General features: G+C 39.3%; 1 protein-coding gene across 1 annotated transcript in view; it reads right to left on the reverse strand.

The window, feature by feature from the left end:
* Nucleotides 1-10,144, reverse strand: part of LOC129783221 (sorting nexin-18-like) — a 140,689-nt gene extending 130,545 nt beyond the window's left edge. Inside the window, exon 1 of the mRNA XM_055793100.1 lies at nt 10,088-10,144. The gene's annotated coding sequence lies outside the window, so the exon portion shown is untranslated. The remainder of the gene's footprint in view (nt 1-10,087) is intronic.
* Between the last annotated feature and the right edge of the window lie 3,163 nt (nt 10,145-13,307).

Below are 13,307 nucleotides of genomic sequence, written 5' to 3' on the forward strand. Positions count from 1 at the left end.
TTAAATAAGTAAATGTGGAAGAAAGCAAATTAGTTCTATAGAATAATGTTAAATGCCTTTGTTTTGTTCCATTCCTGTAATTTGTTTTTGATGCATCACAATTTTTGCATTGATGGTAGTTAAGTATCTGGTATACTTGCTGGGGATTAGAGGTTGAATTGAAAGCTACAAGAAGATCCTGTGAGGTACTGGTTTCTGTGAAAGTACTGAATCCAATGAAAACTGTGGAATAAACCCATCAGGGTATATATCTACTTAGAATGACCAGCAAGTGGAGTGTGAATAATGTTTCTATTTAAAATGTGGGGTTTAGATTTAGAAATTAACAACCTGATAAAATCATTAGATCAGTGCATTTCCTAACCCTTTTGTTGTCTGATACATGCAGAGAAGACAATTACCTATTTCATGACATCAAAATGTTTTCTAGATTCTCTCTACGAATTTCAGGGGCCAATGGCATGGTACACTTGATTTAGAAGTGTTCTAAGACCCAGCTTAGAGAGATCAGTAGGAAAATTATGTGGTGATGAAACATTCAAGATAAGCACCAACAGAATCTGAAAAAAATCAAAATGAAAGAATATGTTGCATATAAAACTGATATGTTTTTAGGAAATGTTAATTAACTGCCTATACTGAAAATACCTACGTTATTTAGTGAGGCACAGGTATCTTTTTGGTGAATTACAAGACCCTGTTTGCAGTACCTTCTTATTTTGCCAGACCTTCACTATTGCAGCTAACATATTTCCATGCTGTCTGTCTGCCCCAGCCTGAATTCTTCTGGGAAATTTAAATGAAAGTTTTTCAGATATTTATCAGAAGGACATCATAAAAATAAAAAAGTTTTTTCCTCTTAGATTCTTTAAGCAGTTTGGCTAGAAAGCTTTCTTTCATACGTTGGAACAAGGACTTGAAATTTGGCAGTCTTATTACCTTTTGCATCCTTAGATATGCCTGCTGCAGGGCCAGTGAAAATTTGCCCAAATATTTCCAAGTTAAACTAAAGTTTATTCAGGCCCTACTGTTACCGAAATCTCAGAATGAAGAACTTATCGACACCAATGTGATGTAGATAAGCAGACACTTCTTTATTAACGGCCGGGTGCGTGAGCGAGTCCTCTCACGATCAATGCACGCCAGGTCCCAAAATCAGATTTCATATATAGAACCTATTCATACATATTCATTAAATATTCATGCATAATCATAATATTTCCCGTAAATCATTAACATACTCTCCTCCTATATCTGATTCTGCGCAGTAAAGCTTAGAAAGGTCTAGAAATGGGTCTGGGGTACGATTTGGGTAGGTGGTATATGAGTCGGTGGTTGCGATCTCCCCCTGCCTGAATTACCTTTTACTAAAGTTCACGATTTCTTGGCAGGTAACTACAAGCTGTTCCAGTTGACTCTCCCCAGTTTAAATTAATCTCATATTCTGACATTTCAATACACCTCTACATACAGAAGACTGGTCAAATACAAAGAAACCTTTCAAACCCTCAAGTTATTACCTAAGTTTTAACAATGGTTCTAGCCCCTTCTTCTAGCCTTGGTACGGGATGTACAGAAGATCTCATAGCAGCTTTTACTGTGCAACTATAAGTTTCATTAAAAATATTTCTTATCCTTCTATTTTTCAATTTTATAAAATGATTTTATAAAATCAATTAATCAATCAAATAAAGTCAATCAATCTTAACTTATTAACAAATCGGTAACATTTCCCCCCTTTGAAAGTGTTGAAAATCATTATTTCAATACTTTCACATTATTCATATATCTTTTGTTTCAACATATTTTGGTGATGGATCATGTCTTGATAAAATAGTTGGTACTTCTCTCATAATCATACGATTGACTGCAATTCTATTGGTAAACTGTTTCTTCAGACATGCATATACTAGCATGCTCATCAAAAAGACAACTAGTAACAGAAACAAAGTTTTAATTATAGATTGTATCCAAGAGCTCAAATTCCATCCCAGTTTGTTAAAAATTTTCCCAAGCCAATCTTCTGACATATCCTTTTGAAATATTTCAGTTTCTTTTTCAATTTTTCCTAATAGGTCTAGATCATGTTCCACATCCTGAGTGACATTTGGAATGTGGATACGACAGTGGTCCAATTTATCCTTGAGATATCCACATACTCCATGTTCTTTAAGTAGGAGCATATCTAGTGCCATTCTATTTTGTAAAGTAATTCTGGAGGTCACCTGTAATTATATATTCAATTCCTTAAACCCCTTTTTGTTAACGTTTGCTAATTTTTCCACTTGACCGGCTAACTGATAGACCCATGCTCTGTTTCTATATGAAGCTACAGGATTTAAAAGTGATTCAAGGGCCCAACCAATTTTCACTCCTGTAAATGGTTCATTCCAAATATCATCATTTATCTCAGATCTCTTTATTCGTTTCAATTCTAAATTCTCTAAGGATCCTTTAAATGGTGATTTCTTCCAAATCAGACACAATGTTGGCATGCCTAAAGTAATTTGTTTCACCTTACCATCTAATGGTAAATGAGTTGTCCAGGTTCCATCACTTAATGCCCAAATTAAATGTCCTGGACTTCAAATAGTAGTTTTGCTACAGCTAAACAAAGTTCCTTTCCTAACTGTAAAAGTGCTGGTTAAATTGAGAGTGTTCTTAAGACCTCGACAAAAACAACCATATTTTAAAACAGTGACCTATGGAGAAATTCTTTGGATTACTAAGTCTGCATTACTGCAATCATACAATTTTTCACATTTCCACCATGGTACTATTTTATTTTCCTTCTCTCCCGATGAAATTGATCTATCATTGACCCAGGGTAATACTGAAACAAACCTTTCCATCCCAGGTAAAACACCAAGAAGTTCTTGCCATATACTGAAAATGGAAAAATATGGACATAGACCATATAGAGTCCCATTGTTCTACTAATTGGGTACCTTGGCCAGTTTTGTTACACTTCCATTTCATGATACTTCTGCTCACATTGGTTTTAAGATGTTCATCATAAGAACACCATCCTAACTGGGGATTTGGACCCCCAGGAAGAAGAACTCGAGCTATGGCACTAGATCGGGATCCTGTTACAAAATCATAATTCAATAGTTTTTTTTTTACAATCTGTTTCTTTACCTGGCGACTTCCACTGTTTTCTGATAACCTTTACTTGTTCATACCATTGAGTCACTGGCCTTTGTTCACAATAGGTGGTTCCATTTTTATGTTCCAGATTGATCAGATTCATGGTTAAAATTCCCCATGGAATAGATTCACCTACTGCCCTTGGTATTGGCAAAAAAGCAGTGATCTGCGTGACATTTTATAAATTGGCGAATTCTTTAATCAATCCTACAATCAAATTTTCCTCAGCCATTTGTTTGGGAATGTCTATTACTTGTTCTGTTTCTACTTGTCTTTTGTTCCTGTCCACCAAGTCAGCCCATGATCCCACCAACACTACCAACCAAAATAAAATCCAAAGAATAATCATAACCTGATATGAAAAATTAGACATGTTTCAAAGTCAATTTTAAAGTCTCTGGGTCACGATTGACAATCTTCCACGGAGTAGGTGCTTTCTTCACTCGAGTATCATGTATCCAAGCATCCGATTCTGCTATCTTGATAGCTGTAATAGTGGTTAACAGTATCTGGAAGGGTCCTCTCCAGTGCTCCTGCAAAGGTTCGGAGGTCCAGGTCTTCACATAGACATAGTCTCCTGTTTGGAAATCATGCACTGCATTTTCCTGGAATAAAGGTCTATTCCAAATTACTGCACTCCAAATTGCAGCCAAAGTTTTCCTTAGAGAAAGTAAATAGTTATACACATCTTATTTTCCTTTTACATGTATGTTTGGATTTGGTTCTGGAGACTCATATGTTTTTCCATATAATGATTCATAAGGACTGACTGAGGTTCCACTCTTTGGCTGTACCCTGATTCATAATAATGCCAATAAAAAGTGCCTGAGGCCACTTTAGACTGGTTTCTTGACAAATTTTACTTATTTGTCGTTTCAAAGTTTGATTCATCCTCTCCACTTTCCCACTAGATTGTGGTCTCCAAGATGCATGTAAATCCCAATTAATACCCAATACTTTGCTAACACTTTGGACTACTTCTGCGAGTAAGTGTGGACCTCTGTCAGAAGAAATTCCAATAGGAACTCCAAATCTCGGAATTACTTCTTGTAATAACCACTTCACCACCTCTTTTGCTTGTGTGGTGCGACAGGAAAGGGCTTCTGGCCATCCTGTAAAAGTATCAACCCCTACCAAGATGTACCGATACCTATTTTGTCTAGGCAGCTCTGAAAAATCTACTTGCCAATAATCTCCAGGTTATGTACCAGACTTCAGCCTACTCATTTGAACCTTTTTCTTAATCACTGGATTATTTTTCAAACATACCTCACACTTTGCAGTTACTATTTTAGCTATTCCCAACATTTTAACTGATATTACTTGCTTTCGTAAAGATGTTACTAAGGCTTCTGCCCCCCAGTGACATTCTTGATGTCTCATTTGAATTATCTCTCTCATCAAAAGAGGTGGAATTACTACTTGCCCGTTAGGAGTTACCCACCATCCCACTAAGCTTTTCTTAGCATTTAATAACTGACCCAATTTGTCATCTTCCTCTGAATATCCCTGTTTTTCCCTAGGAAGGGTTACTGTTTTAGAAGGAATGATTGCCATTTGCAATGCTTGTTTCTTTGCTACCTTTTTTGCTGTTCTATCAGCTAAATTATTCCCAGCTATTATTTTTGTATTCCCAATCTGGTGTGCCTTACAGTGCATGATTGCTACTTGATCTGGCTTTTGAACTGCTTGCAATAATTGTAAAATTTCTGTTTGATGCTTAATGTTTAATCCTTGAGAGGACAATAGACCTCTTTCTTTCCACAAAGCTCCATGGACATGCACTACCCCAAAGGCATATTTTGATTCAGTCCAGATATTTACTCTCTTGTCTTTGCTTAGTTCTAAGGCTCGAATTAAAGCGACGAGTTCCGCCTTTTGGGCTGATGTGGTACTCGCCAATGCTCCTGCTTCTATAACTGTAGTATCTGTTGTTACCGCATATCCAGCGTATTGAACTCCTTCTTCCATAAAGCTGCTTCCATCAGTATACAATTCCCAGTCTGGTCGCTCCAATGGCACATCCTTCAGATCTTCACGACTGGAATAAACATACTCGATGGTAGCCAAGCAGTCATGTTCCAGTCGTCCTTCTTCCTGTATGGAACTTAAAAACACTGCAGGATTTACCAGGTTAGTTGTCTTTAGAATCACATCATCTTGTTCAGTCAATACCACCTGGTATTTCATCATTCGGCTGGGGGACAGCCAATGTCCCCCCTTCTGTTCTAGGACAGTTATCAGCGTGTGTGGAACATAGACTGTTATTGTTCTTCCCAAAGTCAATTTCCGAGCTTCTTGAATGAGCATCACTGTTGCTGCCACTGCTCAAAGGCAGTTTGGCCACCCTTTACTCACTCTGTCCAGTTGTTTAGAGAAATATCCGACTGGTCGTTTCCAGCTTCCTATCCTCTGAGTTAACACTCCCAGTGCAAGGTGTTGCCTTTCATGAACAAACAACTGAAAATCTTTGGTTAAATCCAAAAGTCCCAAAGCAGGTGCAGACATTAAGGCACGTTTCAACTCTACAAAAGCCTTTGCTGTTGTGGGCCCCATACAAAGGGACAATTCTTTTGGGCCTCATACAGCGGTTTAGCTATTAGCCCATAGTTCATGATCCAAAGGCGACACCACCCGCTCATTCCCCAAAATGCTCTGAGTTCATGAATATTTCTCGGCTCAGGTATACCACAAATAGCTTCTTTGCGATCTTTGCCTAATTGTCGTTGTCCTTTTGAAATCTCAAAGCCCAGATATATCACAGTCTGGCAGGCTATCTGGGCTTTCTTCCTGGATACCTTGTACCCATTTAGTCCCAGGAAATTCAAGAGGTCAATAGTCACCTGTATACAAGTAAATCTTTTTTCTGTAGCAATCAGTATGTCATCCACATATTGTAAAAGTAAATGTCCAGGTCTTGATTTATCCTGTTTCCAGATTTCAAGTTCCTATGCTAACTGATTTCCAAAAATAGCTGGACTGTTTTTAAATCCTTGGGGTATTCTAGTCCATGTCAACTGCATCTTTTGACCAGTTTGTGGATTTTCCCATTCAAAAGCAAACAGTTTTCTGGTTTCCTTTTCCAAAGGTATACAAAAGAAAGCATCTTTCAAATCAAGCACTGTAAACCACTGATAATTCTCCCTCAATGCTGTTAACAGTGTATAAGGGTTTGCTACTACAGGATAAATATCCTTAACTATTTGATTTACTGCTCTCAAGTCTTGTACCAGTCTATATTCACCCGAAGGTTTTCTGACTGGTAAAATAGGAGTATTATACTCAGATTCACATTCTTCCAAAATTTTATACTCCAAAAATTTATCAATCAATTTCTTCAATTCCTGTCTCACTTCTGATTTGATTGGATATTGTTTAATTTTCACTGTTCCTGCGCCTTCCTTCAAATCTATTTTAACAGGTTCTGCTAGTTTCAATTTACCAGGAATATCTGTTTCCCATACAGTAGGGATCACTGCCAAATCCACCTCCGGTGGAATTTCTTGTTCCTTTACTCTTTCTTGTATCATCAAGGTTTCTCCCATTTTTGACGCAGGTATTTTCAAGAAAAGTTCTCCTTCGTCAAAAACAATCTGTGCATTTAATTTGGATAACAAATCTCTTCCTAACAAGGGTACCGGGCATTCTGGTACATACAAAAATTCATGTGTAATTTTCTTATTTCCAAATTTCAAATCCAGGCGTTGCAGGAATGGCCTGTTTTTGTTCCAATTTTTCCTTTACAGGTATTTAATAAAAAAATGTTGCTCCCGTATCCACTCCCAACCTCACAGTTTGAACAACATTTTTTTCCACTTTCTTATTATCAGAAGTTATAGCCATTACCAAATTATCTCTAATAGTTAGCTTACATTCATCCTGCCAATCCTTTCTTTGTCTTAAGTAAAAAAACAAATCCACATCTGGCATTTCATTCCATTTCCCTTCTCTTTTACAATACAGCATTAACAGCAAAATAGTGTTATAATTCAGTGTCCCATTCGTGGTCCACTTTTCCTGATCATCCCATATATACAAAGGCCACCAATTATTACAGTACTCAAATTATTACAATACTCAATCATCTGGCTCTTTTGCAGATCATCCTGTAAATTTCCCCAATGTGCCAATAAACATCCCAATGGAGAATTTTTTTCATGATTTTGTCATTTGCAGCAAGATTACCCATGCTTTTACTTTTAAACAACCAAGTTAACTTAGTTGCCATGGTGTAATTACTCACAATACAATACACGATTATTCAACTCTGTCACTCCGATCCGCGGATCCACACTCCACACTCTCTTTTGTGCTCAATTGCACATCTCACCCTTACAGCCACACTCACACTTTCCCACAGTTACTTTAAATAAACATATACCACAATATTATACCTCTTAATTTTCTTCTTAATACACAAACTCACAAAACAAAAAAAAAAAACAAAAACCCCTTCTAACTTCTTGTTAGAGGCACTACATTAGAGAACACTATAATATATAGTTTCTCTTGTCTACACTTTTGTCCAACCCTGCAGTAGTTTTCCCTTAATATCTTACGGGCAGACGCCTAGGCTTCCACTTCCACAAGGATCCTTTTAGTCCAACCCTGCAATAGCTTTCGCTTATGTCTTACGGGCAGACTCCTAGTCCTACGCTGCGCAGCTTTTCACCGCATCTGACAGGCAGACTTACTCAGTGGGACTCCAACCCACTGGTGGGACTCCATCCCACCCCTTACCATACACTTATTATAGTGGGACTCCAACCCACTTCCTCTAGTGCACTTACTCACTTACTTTAGTGGGACTCAAACCCACTTACTACAATTAGAAAAAGAAGTGTCTTACCAAAAATCCAGGGAACGTCGCAAAGAGCCTTACGGATCGGGGATCGATGGGTGTCCCCGAGAAATCCTCGGTGCCAGCTGGAACCGATCAGGTCCCCGACTCCTCCGGTCTCCTTCAGCGAGGTCCCATCTGGGTCGACAAAACTGCTACCGAAATCTCGGAATGAAGAACTTAGACACCAATGTGATGTAGATAAGCAGACACTTCTTTATTAACGGCTGGGTGCGTGAGCGAGTCCTCTCACAATCAATGCACGCCAGATCCCAAAATCAGATTCTATATATAGAACTTATTCATACATATTCATTAAATATTCATGCATAATCATAATATTTCCCATAAATCATTAACATACTCTCCTCCTATATCCGATTCTGCGCAGTAAAGCTTAGAAAGGTCTAGAAATGGGTCTGGGGTACGATTTGGGTAGGTGGTATATGAGTCGGTGGTTGCGATCTCCCCCTGCCTGAATTACCTTTTACTAAAGTTCACGATTTCTTGGCAGGTAACTACAAGCTGTTCCAGTCGACTCTCCCCGGTTTAAATTAATCTCATATTCTGACATTTCAATACACCTCTACATACAGAAGACTGGTCAAATACAAAGAAACCTTTCAAACCCTCAAGTTATTACCTAAGTTTTAACAATGGTTCTAGCCCCTTCTTCTAGCCTTGGTACGGGATGTACAGAAGATCTCATAGCAGCTTTTACTGTGCAACTATAAGTTTCATTAAAAATATTTCTTATCCTTCTATTTTTCAATTTTATAAAATGATTTTATAAAATCAATTAATCAATCAAATAAAGTCAATCAATCTTAACTTATTAACAAATCGATAACACTACTATACTGTAGTTTGACAGATAAATTTTCTGTAGCTCCCGCTTGCTCCAAGCAATCTCGGTTCTAATCTCGATCAGCAGAGGATAAGTGAGACTTTATCTGTAATTGTTTTTCCCTTCATCCAGAATGGCCTGAACCTCCCAGACCAGAAGCCGAGCAAAAAGCTGTCAGTATTGCTTCTCTTTCTACCTGGCCATGGGAGGAGAGAAGCAGCAGCCTGGAACACAAGTTTGAAGTTGTGCCTGGCAACTACACCAAAGTGGAGATCAGAGATAGTTGGGGAGAAACACATGGGGTCAAAGATCAGAAAAGGGTGAGGACAGAAAGCCCTGTGACTACAAAAGCCTGTTCCTCCAGTCTCTGATTATACCTTGGGCTTCCAAAGTGTGTGTCCTTTTGCTGTTACTAAATAGCTATAATGAGAAGTCAAAAAATGGGTAATTAAGTTCTTCTGGTAGTGAGTACAGCAACGTTTTGTTTCTTTCATTATAAATTACTTTCTTTACTCAATGATCAAAGGTCTGATATGGCAGCTGAAAAGTTGTAACTGTTGATGAACTGTAGATTTAGGGGCTGAAGGAGATGCCATAATGTAGGCTATGTGATGCAGCACTGTGGGTATTGGTATAGCTCCATATGTTCTATTATCCATTTTTTTCTTGGGGAGGGAAGAGGTAATTGATTTAGGGAGTTGCACGCAACAAACAACTGTATTAAAGAATGCTAAGGTTGACCAGTGTTGCATTAAAGGGGATGGAGTAATTTAGCAGGAAATACCACCACACACACACACTCCCACCTTCCAGCTCTCCTCACTGAGGTGGGAGGTTAGGTGCGGCTAGGTTTAAATTCTAGGTGATGTCCAATTTACCACTATCATTCCAGTTGCGTTTAATATGTATATTGAACTACCATGGGTCTGGATACACTGATAGCAGTCTGCACTGCCAGTCCAGTCGTGCTCATGAACTAGCATGGCCACGGTCTAGGGTATGGTCTCATTCAACGAGAAACTGCGACAACCAGCTACTTAACAGTGCAGTTTTATTAGCAACAAATATACTGGTTTCTTTGATTGCTGGTGATAGTGACTGTTTGCAAAAGGGCACATGCAAATAAAATGTTATAAAGTATAAAACATGCAAAAAAGTTACAAACAATACAGCCTGGCTACAAATGTTAAAGAATAATTCTCTAGAGATATTTCTAAGTCTCCCAAAGAAGCACTTAGTTTAAGTCTCACCCAAGGGGTCCCAAGGGGGGGGAGAAGCAAGGCTTATCCCAGAAGTCAATCTCAGTGGTATCTTCCTCACTTGTCCCCTCGTTCATTCACTTTTTATACTTCTCTTTACTCTGAGGTGGGGCTTGAGTGACCCTAGTCATACATTCCTTTATTATGATTGGTGCAAAGTTCTCTCATTTTTATTTAAAGGTACAGTTAATTTTAAATTTACTACACATGCTCCCCAAGCGGGGGATTCACTCTCTTCAGTGGGGCCATTTGAGTAGGAGGTCGTGATCTCCCACTACCACAGTTATTTTACCCTAGCATCCTTGAGTTTTATCTCTTCAGCAGTTTGTTTTCTTTTAGCAGTTAGCACATCTTTGTCAGAAGGCTTTGAAGTGCTGAGGGGCCGAGATCCCGACCTTCTTTCACAGATAATGAGGCTCTTGCTTGGTCTTCGCCACAGTTGTTTGCCCAGCAATGGACATCATCTCATATATTTTACAGCCACTATGCAGCTTATTGGCTGTATGGTACCATCAAGTTCCCAGTCCTGCAGGGAGTACAGCAGAGCCTGGCCGTGGTGTCTCCACTCCACTCCATCCTCCACTGCTCATCTAGGATAGCAGGTTGTGTTGCTTAGGGGACTGTGGTGATGTAGATTCCATGCATGCCAACCGTCCAAAAGGCGATAGCTGTATTTTACTCTAAAAAGCTTTCTGTAATACTACGCTTCTATTAGGACACAATTTTTCTCTAATTCCCCCCCTCAAGGTGATTTTCCCACAACCAGTAAAAAAAAAATAGGAAATTTCAGAATTAAAGTTGCCTGTGTAGCTAGTATATCAAGGCATATGACACACAATCACATAACTTTTCCAGCACTTACCTGCCTGATTCAGTGCACAGAATATACTAAGGTCTTTCAGGAGGGTGTTGTCTATATAATCCTTCCTTCTTTTGCAGCATCAGTTGTACTGTGCACAATGAGAAAGAAATGTAGTGTGAAGACCAAGTAAGGGTCTCCCTCAGTCTGCAGAGTAGTGCTCAGAGAACTCAACTGTCTCTGCTCTACCAAAGTTCTTCTATGCAATATAAGCCACACAAAATAATTTGTGTTGAGCGTGCTCTCCATTCTATGTAGGTTTGAGTTTAAACCCAGCACCTAATCTGAAAAAAAGCGCTGAGCATTCACAGTTTTTGCTAAAGGTTGTTGACATTCTGCTTTGAATAGAGAAAATGCTACAAAATGCAAAGTTCTCTGGGAAAAAAAAAAAAGAAAGTATTAATTTCTTTTAGACCACCACAAATTAGAGGACGCTCATAATCTATCAGCTGCAAAAGGGGAATAATAAACTGTCATGGGTTAACCCCAGCTGGCAACTAAGCACCATGCAGCCACTTGCTCACTTCCTCCACAGTGGGATGGGGGAGAGCATGGGAAGAGTAAAAGTGAGAGAACTCCTGGGTTGAGATAAAGACAGTTTAATAGGTAAAGCAAAAGCCACGCACACAAGCAAAGCAAACAAAGAATTAATTCACTACTTCCCATCAGCAGGCAGGTGTTCAGCCATCTACAGGAAAGCAGGGCTCCATCATGCATAATGGTTACTTGGGAAGACAAATGCCATAATGAAAAATGTCCCCCCACCTTACTACTTCTTCCCCTAGCTTATATACTCAGCACTTACTCAAGTCTCCTCACTGGCAAGGCCTAAGAAACCGATGACGTACGGAATTAAACTCTATAACTCGAAAGTAGGTATGTTTATTGCATGCAGATGCACGGGGGATCGCTCCACCACAAGCGTGCATGCCCGAAGTGACGAACCATCTCACATTTATACAATAAAACAAATGAATATTCAATTAACGCCTATACATATTCGTTACCTAAACCCCGCTTTGTATGTTAATTAGCTTATCAGTCCGTTTTCTGGAATGTGGTGGTCTTGCAGGTTTGTAGGTGATTCATGTTCTTGTGACCATCCAATCGTCTCCATCGAGGAGCGGTGATTCATGTCCATGTCCTTGTGACCATCCGATCTTCTCCACCAAGGAGACTTAGCACTCCCTTCCTCTAGATAGCACTGGAATGTCTCTCATCCTTTTCTCATTCTTTTTTAAATAGCCCCTTTGTTAGAGGAAGAAGGGCAGGCATCTCCTCAAAACTGTAGTTGTCTCCTCAAAGCTGTGTGCCTATGTGACCAGACACCGCACCCATGACCAGTCACCATACCCACATTCCTGAGCAGACGTATACAATCACAGTCTGTGTCCATTGTCCCCATTTCACACTATTTCTCCATATCACATATTCATTACCTAAACCCGCCTACTCTCGCTTCGTATGTTAATTAGCATATCAGTCCTTTGCCTGGAATATGGTGGTCTTGCAGGTTTGCAGGTAATTCATGTCCTTGTCGACCATCTGGTCTTCTCCAGCAAGGAGACTTAGCTCTCCCTCTAGATAACATTGGAATGTCTCTCATCCTTTTCTCATCCTTTTTATAAATAGCCCCTTTGTTAGAGGAAGAAGGGTAGGCTCTGCTCAAAGCTGTATGTCTATGTGACCAGACACCACACCCATGACCAGTCACCATACCCACATTCCTTGAGCAGACCTATACAATCACAATCGATGTCCATTGTCCCTATTTCACACTATTTCTCTGTTGGGGTCTGCTGTGGGTCTGCAGATAAGTTAGTTGACTTCAAAGACTTAGCCGTGTACCTTTAAGACGGCCACAAATTGTCAGGTATGTAAACAGGATGTGAAGAATCAGAACTTAGAACCCCAGCATACGGGCACCTACAGCAACAGCAAATAGCAAGCAAGAAGGACACAAAAACCTATCAGGGTCTAACACCTGCACTGTCTAAGATATATAAATAGTCTGTATAAACAATAAAAGCCATTTTGTCCGAACCCAGCCACGCAGACATAGTGTTTCTTTTAAGTCCGCCTCAACTTGCATCATCACATTTCTCCATATCAATCCCCCCTTTTCTATCAAACTAAGCAAATTCTTTTACTTAAGCAGTCTTCCCGAATGATATAAAACATCATACATAAGTTTTACCCTTTAAAACATTCTCCAAACCCAAAAATATAACATGATGGTTAGTATTAAGTTTGGCTCCTGATCTGTGCTTACAGTTTGGATTTTATCGTCTGGTATTAAGGATAATTCCTCCTTTCCTACCTCCTCTGTTACTTGTATGGCCTCATGGTCGG

Source organism: Falco peregrinus, chromosome W (genome assembly GCF_023634155.1).
Source record: "Falco peregrinus isolate bFalPer1 chromosome W, bFalPer1.pri, whole genome shotgun sequence".
Classification (NCBI taxonomy): domain Eukaryota; kingdom Metazoa; phylum Chordata; class Aves; order Falconiformes; family Falconidae; genus Falco; species Falco peregrinus.